The sequence below is a fragment of the Lycium barbarum genome, chromosome 3 (assembly GCF_019175385.1).
Source record: "Lycium barbarum isolate Lr01 chromosome 3, ASM1917538v2, whole genome shotgun sequence".
Lineage (NCBI taxonomy): Eukaryota > Viridiplantae > Streptophyta > Magnoliopsida > Solanales > Solanaceae > Lycium > Lycium barbarum.
The window spans coordinates 95,097,336-95,106,951 of NC_083339.1; the positions used below are offsets into that span (position 1 = coordinate 95,097,336).

Sequence of the window (9,616 nt, forward strand, 5' to 3'; positions counted from 1 at the left end):
GCTGGAGGAGTTGTTCTATTTTCCAGATCAAGATTCAGCATTTTTGGGTGGTATGTATATGAGCCCAACCCAACAAGTGAATTAACTGTCTCCTCATAACCTTCCATGTCTTCAGCATCAAAATTCATCAGAATACCAGCTAAAGCCTCACCCAAACTCTCTTCTTCCATCTTGAACTCCACTGCTTCATCAACAACATCGAATGAATCAATTACCGAAATACTCTCATAAGCACTTGGTAACTTCATCCCTTTGCTAGCCTGAAAAGTCACTTCTTCATTATTGACTCGGAACTTGATTTCATTTTTCTCTGAATCCATCAAAGCCCTCCCTGTAGCAAGGAAAGGTCTCCCTAGAATGATAGGAATGTCCCGATCAACAGCACAGTCAAGAATCACAAAATCAGCGGGCAACAAAAATTCACCAACCCGCACAATTACATCATCAACCACCCCAACAGGTCTTTTGATAGACCTATCAGCCATCTGCAACCTCATCGTAGTCGGCCTTGGCATCCCCAAACCCGATTGTTTATATATAGCAAGGGGGATCAAATTTATACTCGCCCCATTATCACACAAAGCACGAGCAAAATCATGGTGCCCAATAGAACTAGGAATGGTGAACGCCTCAAGATCTCCCTTTTTCTGCACAGTTGTAGTTGAAATGATGGAACTCACAGTGTGAGTCAAACTCACGGTTTCATGTTGAACCGTCTTCTTCTTAGTCAGCAAATCCTTCAAATATTTCACAAAATCGGGCATTTCCTTGACAGCTTCCAAAAAGGGAAAATTTAGAGATAACTGCTTCAGCTGATCATAAAACTTCTCAAACTTAGCATCTTCCTTCTTCTTTACCAACCTCTGAGGAAAGGGAGGTTTGGATTTGAATAGCTGTGTTAAAGGGCGGAGAGCCCCTTTTACAGCCTGCTTGCTTGTGTTATCAGCTTCACTCATCATCTCTGGAATATCAGAAACCTTCTTGTCAGTAGGAATCTCATCAGCAATAATGGGTGTTTTAGACTGCACCTCATTCTCTTCATCTATCGGCTCAAGATCAATCACCTTCTCAGCAGCCCCCTGTATTGTTTTACCATTTCTAGTAGTGATGGAAAATGCACGGTCTATACCGCCTCCCCCATTCTTGGGATTTGGAATAGTGTCACTTGGAAGTCCTCCCTTTTTAGATGGTGCTGCTCTCTAGAAATATCCCTCATCTGCGACTCAAGCTTTTGAATAGCCGCTGTATGGGAACCCACTATTTTTGTCAGCCCAGACAAAGTCCTTTCGGACTTAGATTGATTTGCCAGAATCTTCTCAAGCATTGCTTCAACCTTCGAACTACCCTGATCTGTTGACTGCCTTTTCGGTGGTATATAAGGATTGGAACTCTTGTTCCCAAAATTGTTGTTGTTGTTGTAGCTCCCTGGTTTCGCACCACCATAATTATTGTTGTAGTTCCCAGAGTTGTTGTAAGCACCTTGACCTTGCTGAGGTCTCCATTGATTCTGATTCTGATAGCCACCTTGGTAATTCTGTCTTTGATAAACCCCTTGAAAGTTATTAACATAACTTGCATCTTCAACCTACATAGGTGGCCCATCAAGGAACGGTCCATCTTGAGCATGGTACATCCCTTTTGGCAAAACTGCATCATCCTCACAAACATTTACCTTTTTGATTTGAGATTCATCAAACTTCTTTGTCAGCAAGGAAATATTTGTTGCAAGTTCTGCCAATGTTTGTTGGGTGTCCTGATTCTCCTTCACTATATTCTGGAGCATAGCACTACCATACGGTACTATATCAGCATTGTTCGAGTGCCAAGCCTGATTATGAGTTGTCAGCTTGTTAAGTATGGTGGTCACTCGTCGAAAGGTCTTGTTCATAAAACACCCATCAGCTGCATTGTTAGCTACTGACTGTGTCATTGGATCTAACCCTCGGTAGAACTTCTCCATCAATATATTTTCCGGAAAACCATGATTCGGGCTCTTCTGCAAATACTCTTTGAACCTCTCCCAGGCTTCATATAGTTGTTCCCCCAGTCGATGCTTGAATTCATATATCTTGTCGCGAATCTCAGCCTTCTTTCTAGGGGGTACCACTTTGTAAGAAAAACAGCTACCATCTCTTCCCATGAAGTAATCGAATTTCGGGGCAGCTTCTCGAACCATGTTCTTGCCTCTCCAGCTAAGGAATACTTGAATAACCTCAACCGAATAGCATCTTGTGGAACATTGTTCTGGATGTGATTAGCACACACAACCATAAAATTCTGTAAATGACGTTGAGGGTCATTCTCAGTAGAGTTCCGAAAGTATCCCTCAAGTTTCAACAGCTAGTAAAGAGATGAGTCAATTTTCACGGTAGCAGCTCCAACTCGAGGTTGAACAATAGCAGATGCATAGTCCTCCTCTTGAACAAGTTCAGCAAAAATATTCTCATCATCAGATTCATTCGCTTGATTGTTCAACCGATTCCCCTGATTACCAGCACGCTGATTCTGCTGATTTTGATTCATGTTCACCTAGTTTACACAGAGTAGCAAACAAGGTGTGATGGAATAAGCAAAAGACTTTAATCAAAGCAAACACTATTTAGTAATTTCAAAACCGTAGTCCCCGGCAACGGCGCCAAAATTTGATACGCTCAAATTACACCTATTAATGGTATAACGCGGACGTTGTCAAATATAGTAACCCAACAAGGTTGGGGTCGAATCCCACAGGGAATATGGTGTGAAAAGGTTACTAAAGTCGTAGATGCTAAGTTCTAGGTCTAATGCCTTAATCCGATGATTTTGGTAAAAATTGGTTTTTCTATAACTAATTGCTAAACTATTGCTTTGGTGGAAGTTTATGGTAAAAGAAACTAAGGTTGTTTCCCCGTTAGATAGAGTGTATGATCATGAGTATTGATCTTGATATACTTGTAATAGATCATTATATGAATGCACTTAATCTCTATGTGAATCTCTACTATTTCCCAATAAATAAAGATTATATCTTTCTATGATTTTCCCAAATATAAGAAAGTGATTATGAAGAACGATTAATCATGCCAAGTAAATTCTTCTTATTCCTAAGTGAATTTATTAAACAAAGTTTAAAGCTTTGAGTTCTTGTTAGTTATTCTTACCCAACCCTAATTATTTTCCCAAATAAATCAAGGTTTATGGCTTTAATCAATGTTTGCAACCATCAATTATGAATGAAGAATGAAGAATAACTAAACCCTAATAATCCATTATTTGTATATCAATCACAAACCCAATCACAAAACACCCATCATTGGGTTCACAACCCTAGTAAGGGAATTTAGCTACTCATGACAAAGAACAAGAAATAAGAAATTGAAGAATTCCTAATTGCTTACTTTGGAATGGAAGAGGAATTGATAATACTTGAATTGATGTTTGAATCTTCAAAAACTAGAGAGAATCTAATGTTCTAAGTCAAGAGACAAAAATATATTAACTGATGTCTATTAAAAACCCTACAATGACTATTTATAGGTTTTGGAATTACAAAAGTTACAGATTTGCACTTCAGTCCCGTCGTTACGAAAGACGGTCCGTAAAGTCAATTTACGACCCAGTCGTTCTTCAGTTGTGAACAATTTCCTTCTTTTGAAATATGGACCGTAAAGTGGTTTACGGTCCGTAAACTGGATGATCGTCTTTCACTTTGCCAAAACTCAGACTTCTGCCAGATGCTTGAATGATTAAATACGTGATGGAATACGGACCGTAAACTGAAATACGGTCCGTAAACTTAGCTCGTAAATCACCATCTTCTCAGCTTGACTTTCTGTTTCTGGGATCCTTTAATATGACCATGGAATACGGCCCGTATTGTGGAATACGGACCGTAAACTGCATTTACGACCTGGTTCTGCACTTCAACTGTTATTATGCCAACTCTGTTCCTTTACCTGAAAAACACTAAAAACCACGTAAAATCATACAGGCTTGCTTAAAAACAAGTAAAACTTATATCCAAAAAGCATCGATTGTGGCATAAAATCACGCCACATCAGGTCTTCCAAGGACACTAGGGAAGTTTGACTCTACCTGGGTTCTTGTTGACAGGTTGACTAAGTCTGCTCACATTATTCGAGTAATGATAACTTATGATGCAGAGAAGTTGGCTAAAGTTTACATTCGGGGGGTGCTTAAACTCCACGGGGTTCCTATCTTCATCGTGTCCGACGGGGGTACCACGTTCACATCCATGTTTTGGAAGTGTTTGCATGAGGAGTTGGGTACGAGGTTAGATCATAGCACCGCCTTCCATCCTCAGACTGTCGGGCAGTCTGAGCAGACTATTCAGGTTCTGGAGGATATGCTGCGTGCATGCATGATAGATTTCGGTGGGCATTGGGATCAGTTCTTTCCCTTAGCCGAGTTTGCCTACAATAATAGCTATCACTCGAGTATTGATATGGCTCCGTTTGAGGCGTTGTATGGGAGGAGGTGTAGGTCGCTTATTGGGTGGTTCGATGCATTTGAGGTGAGGCCTTGGGGCACTGATCTCCTGACAGAGTCCCTAGAGAAGGTGAAGGTTATCTAAGCCAAGTTGTTGGCAGCGCAGAATAGGCAGAAAGAGTATGCGGGCTGCAAGGTTGGAGATCTTGAGTTCGAGGAAGGGGAACAAGTGCTATTGAAGGTCTCACCCATAAAGGGTATGATGAGGTTTGGGGAAAAGGGCATGCTTAGCCCGAGGTTCATTGGTCCGTTTGAAATTCTCAAACGTGTGGGGGAGGTGGCGTACAAGTTGGCTTTACCTCCGGTATTATCGGGCGTTCATCCGGTGTTCCATGTGTCGATGTTGAATAGATACCACGGTGATGGTTCCTATATTATTCGTTGGGATTCGGTGTTGTTAGATGAAAATCTGTCATATGAGGAAGATCCCATTGCTATCCTAGACAGGGATGTCCGCAAGTTGAGGTCCAAGGAAATAGCCTGTGTAAAAGTTCAGTGGAAGAATCGACCAGTGGAAGAAGCCACTTGGGAAACAGAGGCGGATATGCGTAGTAGATACCCTCGGCTTTTCGCTGAATCAGGTAACTCCTCCCTAGATTCTCATTCTTGTCCGTTCGGGGACGAACAGTGTCTTAATTGGTATCTGGTGTAACGACCCTTCCAGTCGTTATGGAAATTTAGGACATTGGAAATTCCGAGGTTGCGATTGGATTCGTAGGGCGTTCTTTTGTATGTATGCATGTTTCGTTTTATGTTTTAAGGCCTTGGATGAAATCTGGGGTGGTAGGAGGAAAACCTGGACAGAAAATGACCACACTGCCCAAAATGGACCGCTACATCGGTGGGATTACCGCTGCAGCGGTACCGCTGTAGCGGTGACTCGACCGCTTCTAGCGGCCAACCATTTCCTTAGTGGCCGCTATGGCAGAAGGTTGATCGCTATGGCGGTACCGCCATAGCGGTTAACCGACCACCATAGCAGTCCGTCGATAAAGTGCGGGACTGCTACAGCGGCGTAGCGACCGCCGCAGCGGTCGGCGGGAGGCAGAATGCGGGTTTTTAATTTCTTAGTTTTATTTTCTCATTCATAACACCCCATCACACTTCCCAACAAACACTTAGAAAGAAATTCCAAGCTAGGGCTAGACAATCTTTTGAGGTAAGTTTAATTGCTTCCATTCTATCATTCCTTTCTCCTTCATGATTAGAATCATCCTCATGGGTCTTTAATGGTGGAATTGAATTAGAAACCCTAGACTATTAATGGAACTTCTAAACCTGTTGGGTTTTTATTATTATCGCTTAGTTATCATCTAAATGTGTTGGTTAGTTGTTCTAGATAGTAAATCGAACATTTAGAGACATAAGCTAAGTGATTGGAGACCTAGGGTTATATAAAAATGGTGTCTTACCATAGAAAACTGCTTGTAATGGAAATATTGATGAATGTTGTTATAAAGTGATGATTAATGATTACTAAGAGTCTAAACAGGTTGTTTATCACCTAGAAAATCATCCAACCCTTGGAATGGGGTAAGGGAAGGGTATTTCTTGCATTGGAACTTGTGATTGAGTATTATGACTCATTGAGCCCTCTATTTCTAGACTTTGAGCGTTCTGAGGCTTTGAGGAAAGGAAAGGTTGCAGCAGAGTGACTCGCATTGTTCAAGCTTTGCTTTAAGGTAGGTTACGGTTTACTTGAGTTGACTTTGGTTAGTTGAATGTATGTTTGTGATTTCATTAGGAGAAAGCATGTCTAGTATTTCATTACATGATAATGTGTGGTTAAGCTCCTATGTGTTGTGATTGAATGTTGTGTAGGCTTTATGCCATTATTCCTGTGTGATTTACTCTGCAGTGGTTGTATTATGATGAGAAGTTAATATAGTCTTCTCGAGAGTTTGTGACATGAAAGATGAGGTGATTATGGATGTTGAGAAGGTATAACCAGGCACATATGTGGCCTAGATTATGGGCTCGTGGTCCGAGGCTAGTTCTGGAAACGAGAGGTTTATTGTTATATCTCGCGCCCGAAGTTTGTTCTGGAGCGGAGGTTGTGCTCAGGTCCGAGAAGTATTCCGGAACGAGTGGTACATAGACACTATGGGTCCCCTGCAGGTCAAACTATTGAGCTATGACATCAGATAGCATGTGTGTACAGTGAGCGGGGGAATAGTGTACTTTTATCACCGTGGTAGTTAACGTGTTTGTGATTCTTGGCAATCGGGTGATTTGTATTGTTTGTCTGTGGTTGACTCGTTGGATGCATTGATATTCATGTATGATTGACTGGCTTGTTTATTTTATTGATTTCATATGATATGCATGATACTAATCTTACTCGGCCTATGATGCTTACCGGTACATAGTGTTTGTACTGATACTACCTTGCTGCATTCTTTGGGTGCAGATTTTGAAATAGAGACCGCTACTCGTCCTCACATATAGAGTGGAGGAGATTTGCTGATAGATTTTGGGGTGAGCTTCTTCTCATGCCAGGCCGCCCGAGGATATTCTACTTATGATGTCTTTTGTTTTCTGGACATTATGGATATTCATTAGATAGATTTCAGTTCTTAGACGTGTTTTGGCTTAGAGTCTTGTACGATGACTTTCGGATTTTGGAGAATTTGTAAGATTTAGACTTCCACAACTGTTTAGTATTTTATGGTATGATTTACCCATTTATTTGATGCATGAATGAGTATAATCGTTTGACCTACTTAATATAAAATCAGACTTGAATGAATAGAGGTATTATGTGTTGGTTCGCCCACCAGGATTTAGTTGGGTGCTAGTCATGGCGGGTTGGGTCGTGACACGTTCGCCTTCCCGGGATGGTATAGGATGTTAACATCATAGTCTTTCAATAACTCCAACCATCGCCGTTGTCGTAAATTCAATTCTTTTTGCTTGAAAATATACTAAAGGCTCTTGTGATCCGTGTAGATATCCACATGGACACCAGACAAATAATGTCTCCACATCTTCAATGCATGAATCACCGCAGCTAACTCAAGATCGTGGGTTCGATAATTTTTCTCATGTTTTCGCAACTGCCTTGAAGCATAAGCAATCACATTACCATGCTGCATCAACACACATCCTAACCCAACACCGAAAGCATCGTAATAGAGAACATAGCCTTCCAATCCCTCAGGAAGTGTTAGGACCGGGGCCGAAGTTAACCTATTCTTTAACTCTCAAAAACTACGTTCACAAGCATCTGTCCATTGAAATTTAGCTGATTTCTGAGTTAGCTTTGTCAATGATGCAGAAATAGAAGAAAAGTCTTCTACAAGTCTTCTGTAGTGACCTGCTAAGCCCAGAAAACTACGAACCTCCATAGGTGTCGTAGGCCTTGGCCAAGTCTTCACGGCTTCAATCTTCTGGGTATCTACCCGAATACCATCGGCTGAAATAACATGCCCCAAAAAGGTCATTGAATTCAACCAAAACTCGCATTTTGAAAATTTTGCAAATAACTCTCGAGTCTGAAGAACTCTAAGAACGGTGCGTAGATGATCCGTATGTTCTGCCTCGGATTGAGAATATACCAGGATATCGTCAATGAACACAATCACAAATAAATCTAGGAAAGGCTTGAACACATTGTTCAGCAAGTCCATGAACACTGTCGGTGCATTAGTTAGCCCGAACGACACTACCCGGAACTCGAAATGTCCATATCTGGTCCTGAAGGCTGTCTTAGGAATATCTTCCTCCCTAACTCTCACCTGATGATACCCGGATCCCAAATCTATTTTTGAAAACCATTTGGCGCCTTGTAATTGGTCAAATAAGTCATCAATCCTTGGAAGCGGATATTTGTTCTTGACCGTCACCTTATTCAGTTGCCTGTAGTCAATGCACATTCGCAAGGAGCCATCTTTCTTCCTCACAAACAACACGGGTGCTCCCCACGGGGAAGAACTAGGCCAAATAAATCCTTTCTCAAGCAAGTCCTTCAACTGCTCCTTCAATCCTCTCAACTCTGCGGGAGCCATTCTATAAGGAGGAATAGATATGGGTTTAGTATTCGGTAGCACATCAATAGCAAAATCAATCTCCCGCTCTGGAGGAAGGCCTGGAAGCTTATCCGGGAATACATCCAGAAACTCATTCACCACAGGAACAGACTGAAGAGTCGACGATTCGGCTTCTATAGCTTGAACCCGGACTAAATGGTAAATACAACCCTTTGCAATCATTTTTCTTGCCTTGAGATAGGAAATAAACCTACCTTTCGGAGATGCCGTATTTCCCTTCCATTCCAAAACTGGTTCTCCCAGGAACTGAAATCGAACCATCTTCGTTCTACAATCGACATTGGCATAGAAAGAAGCCAACCAATCCATGCCCATAATAACATCAAAGTCCACCATTTTCAACTCATGTAAATCAGCCATAGTACAATGATTAAAAATCACAACTATACAATTTCTATATACTCGGCTAGCTATTACCGGTTCACCAACGGGTGTAGATACTTCAAAAGGTTTAATTGACTCCGGTTTCAACCCAAATCGACCAGCAATATAAGGAGTAACATATGACAGTGTGGAGTCCGGATCTATTAATGCATATACATCAAGAGAAAATACCAATAATATACCTGTAACAACATCAGGGGAGGACTCAAGATCCTGCGTTCCAGCCAAACCATAAATACGGTGCTGGGGACCACTAGAACTGGAGCTCCTCCTCTACCTCTATCACGACTAACTGGTGTCTGAAAGCCTTACCCCGAAGGGTGTATAGATGATGAAGACCCGGCTGTCGACCCTGAGCCCTACCACCAATCGAGGGGCAGTCACGTATGATATGGCCTGGACGGCCGCATGCATAGCAAACATCTGAGCCTAATCGATACTGGCCCTAATGTAACTTCCAGAACTGAGAACATCGTGGCATGGGTGGCTTTGTCTGACCCGAGTCGCCTCTGTAGTGAGAACCTGAAGCTCTAAAACTCTGGCTCGGCCCAGAGTGAGTAGATCTATCAAATCTCTAGCTCGTAAACCGTGGAGACGCACTAGTCATAGAATGGCCTAAATGACTAGAAAAATACTGTCTTTGCCCTCCTTTAAACTCACTAGTCGGACCCGAAGATCTAGCCCTCTTGCTATAA

At 41.9% G+C, this 9,616-nt stretch overlaps 1 non-coding gene across 1 annotated transcript; it reads left to right on the forward strand.

The window, feature by feature from the left end:
* Positions 1 to 1,976: 1,976 nt before the first annotated feature.
* Positions 1,977 to 2,082, forward strand: LOC132634521 (small nucleolar RNA R71). Its single transcript, XR_009580239.1, has one exon. It is a non-coding gene; the product is annotated as a small nucleolar RNA R71 (small nucleolar RNA).
* Positions 2,083 to 9,616: the final 7,534 nt, after the last annotated feature.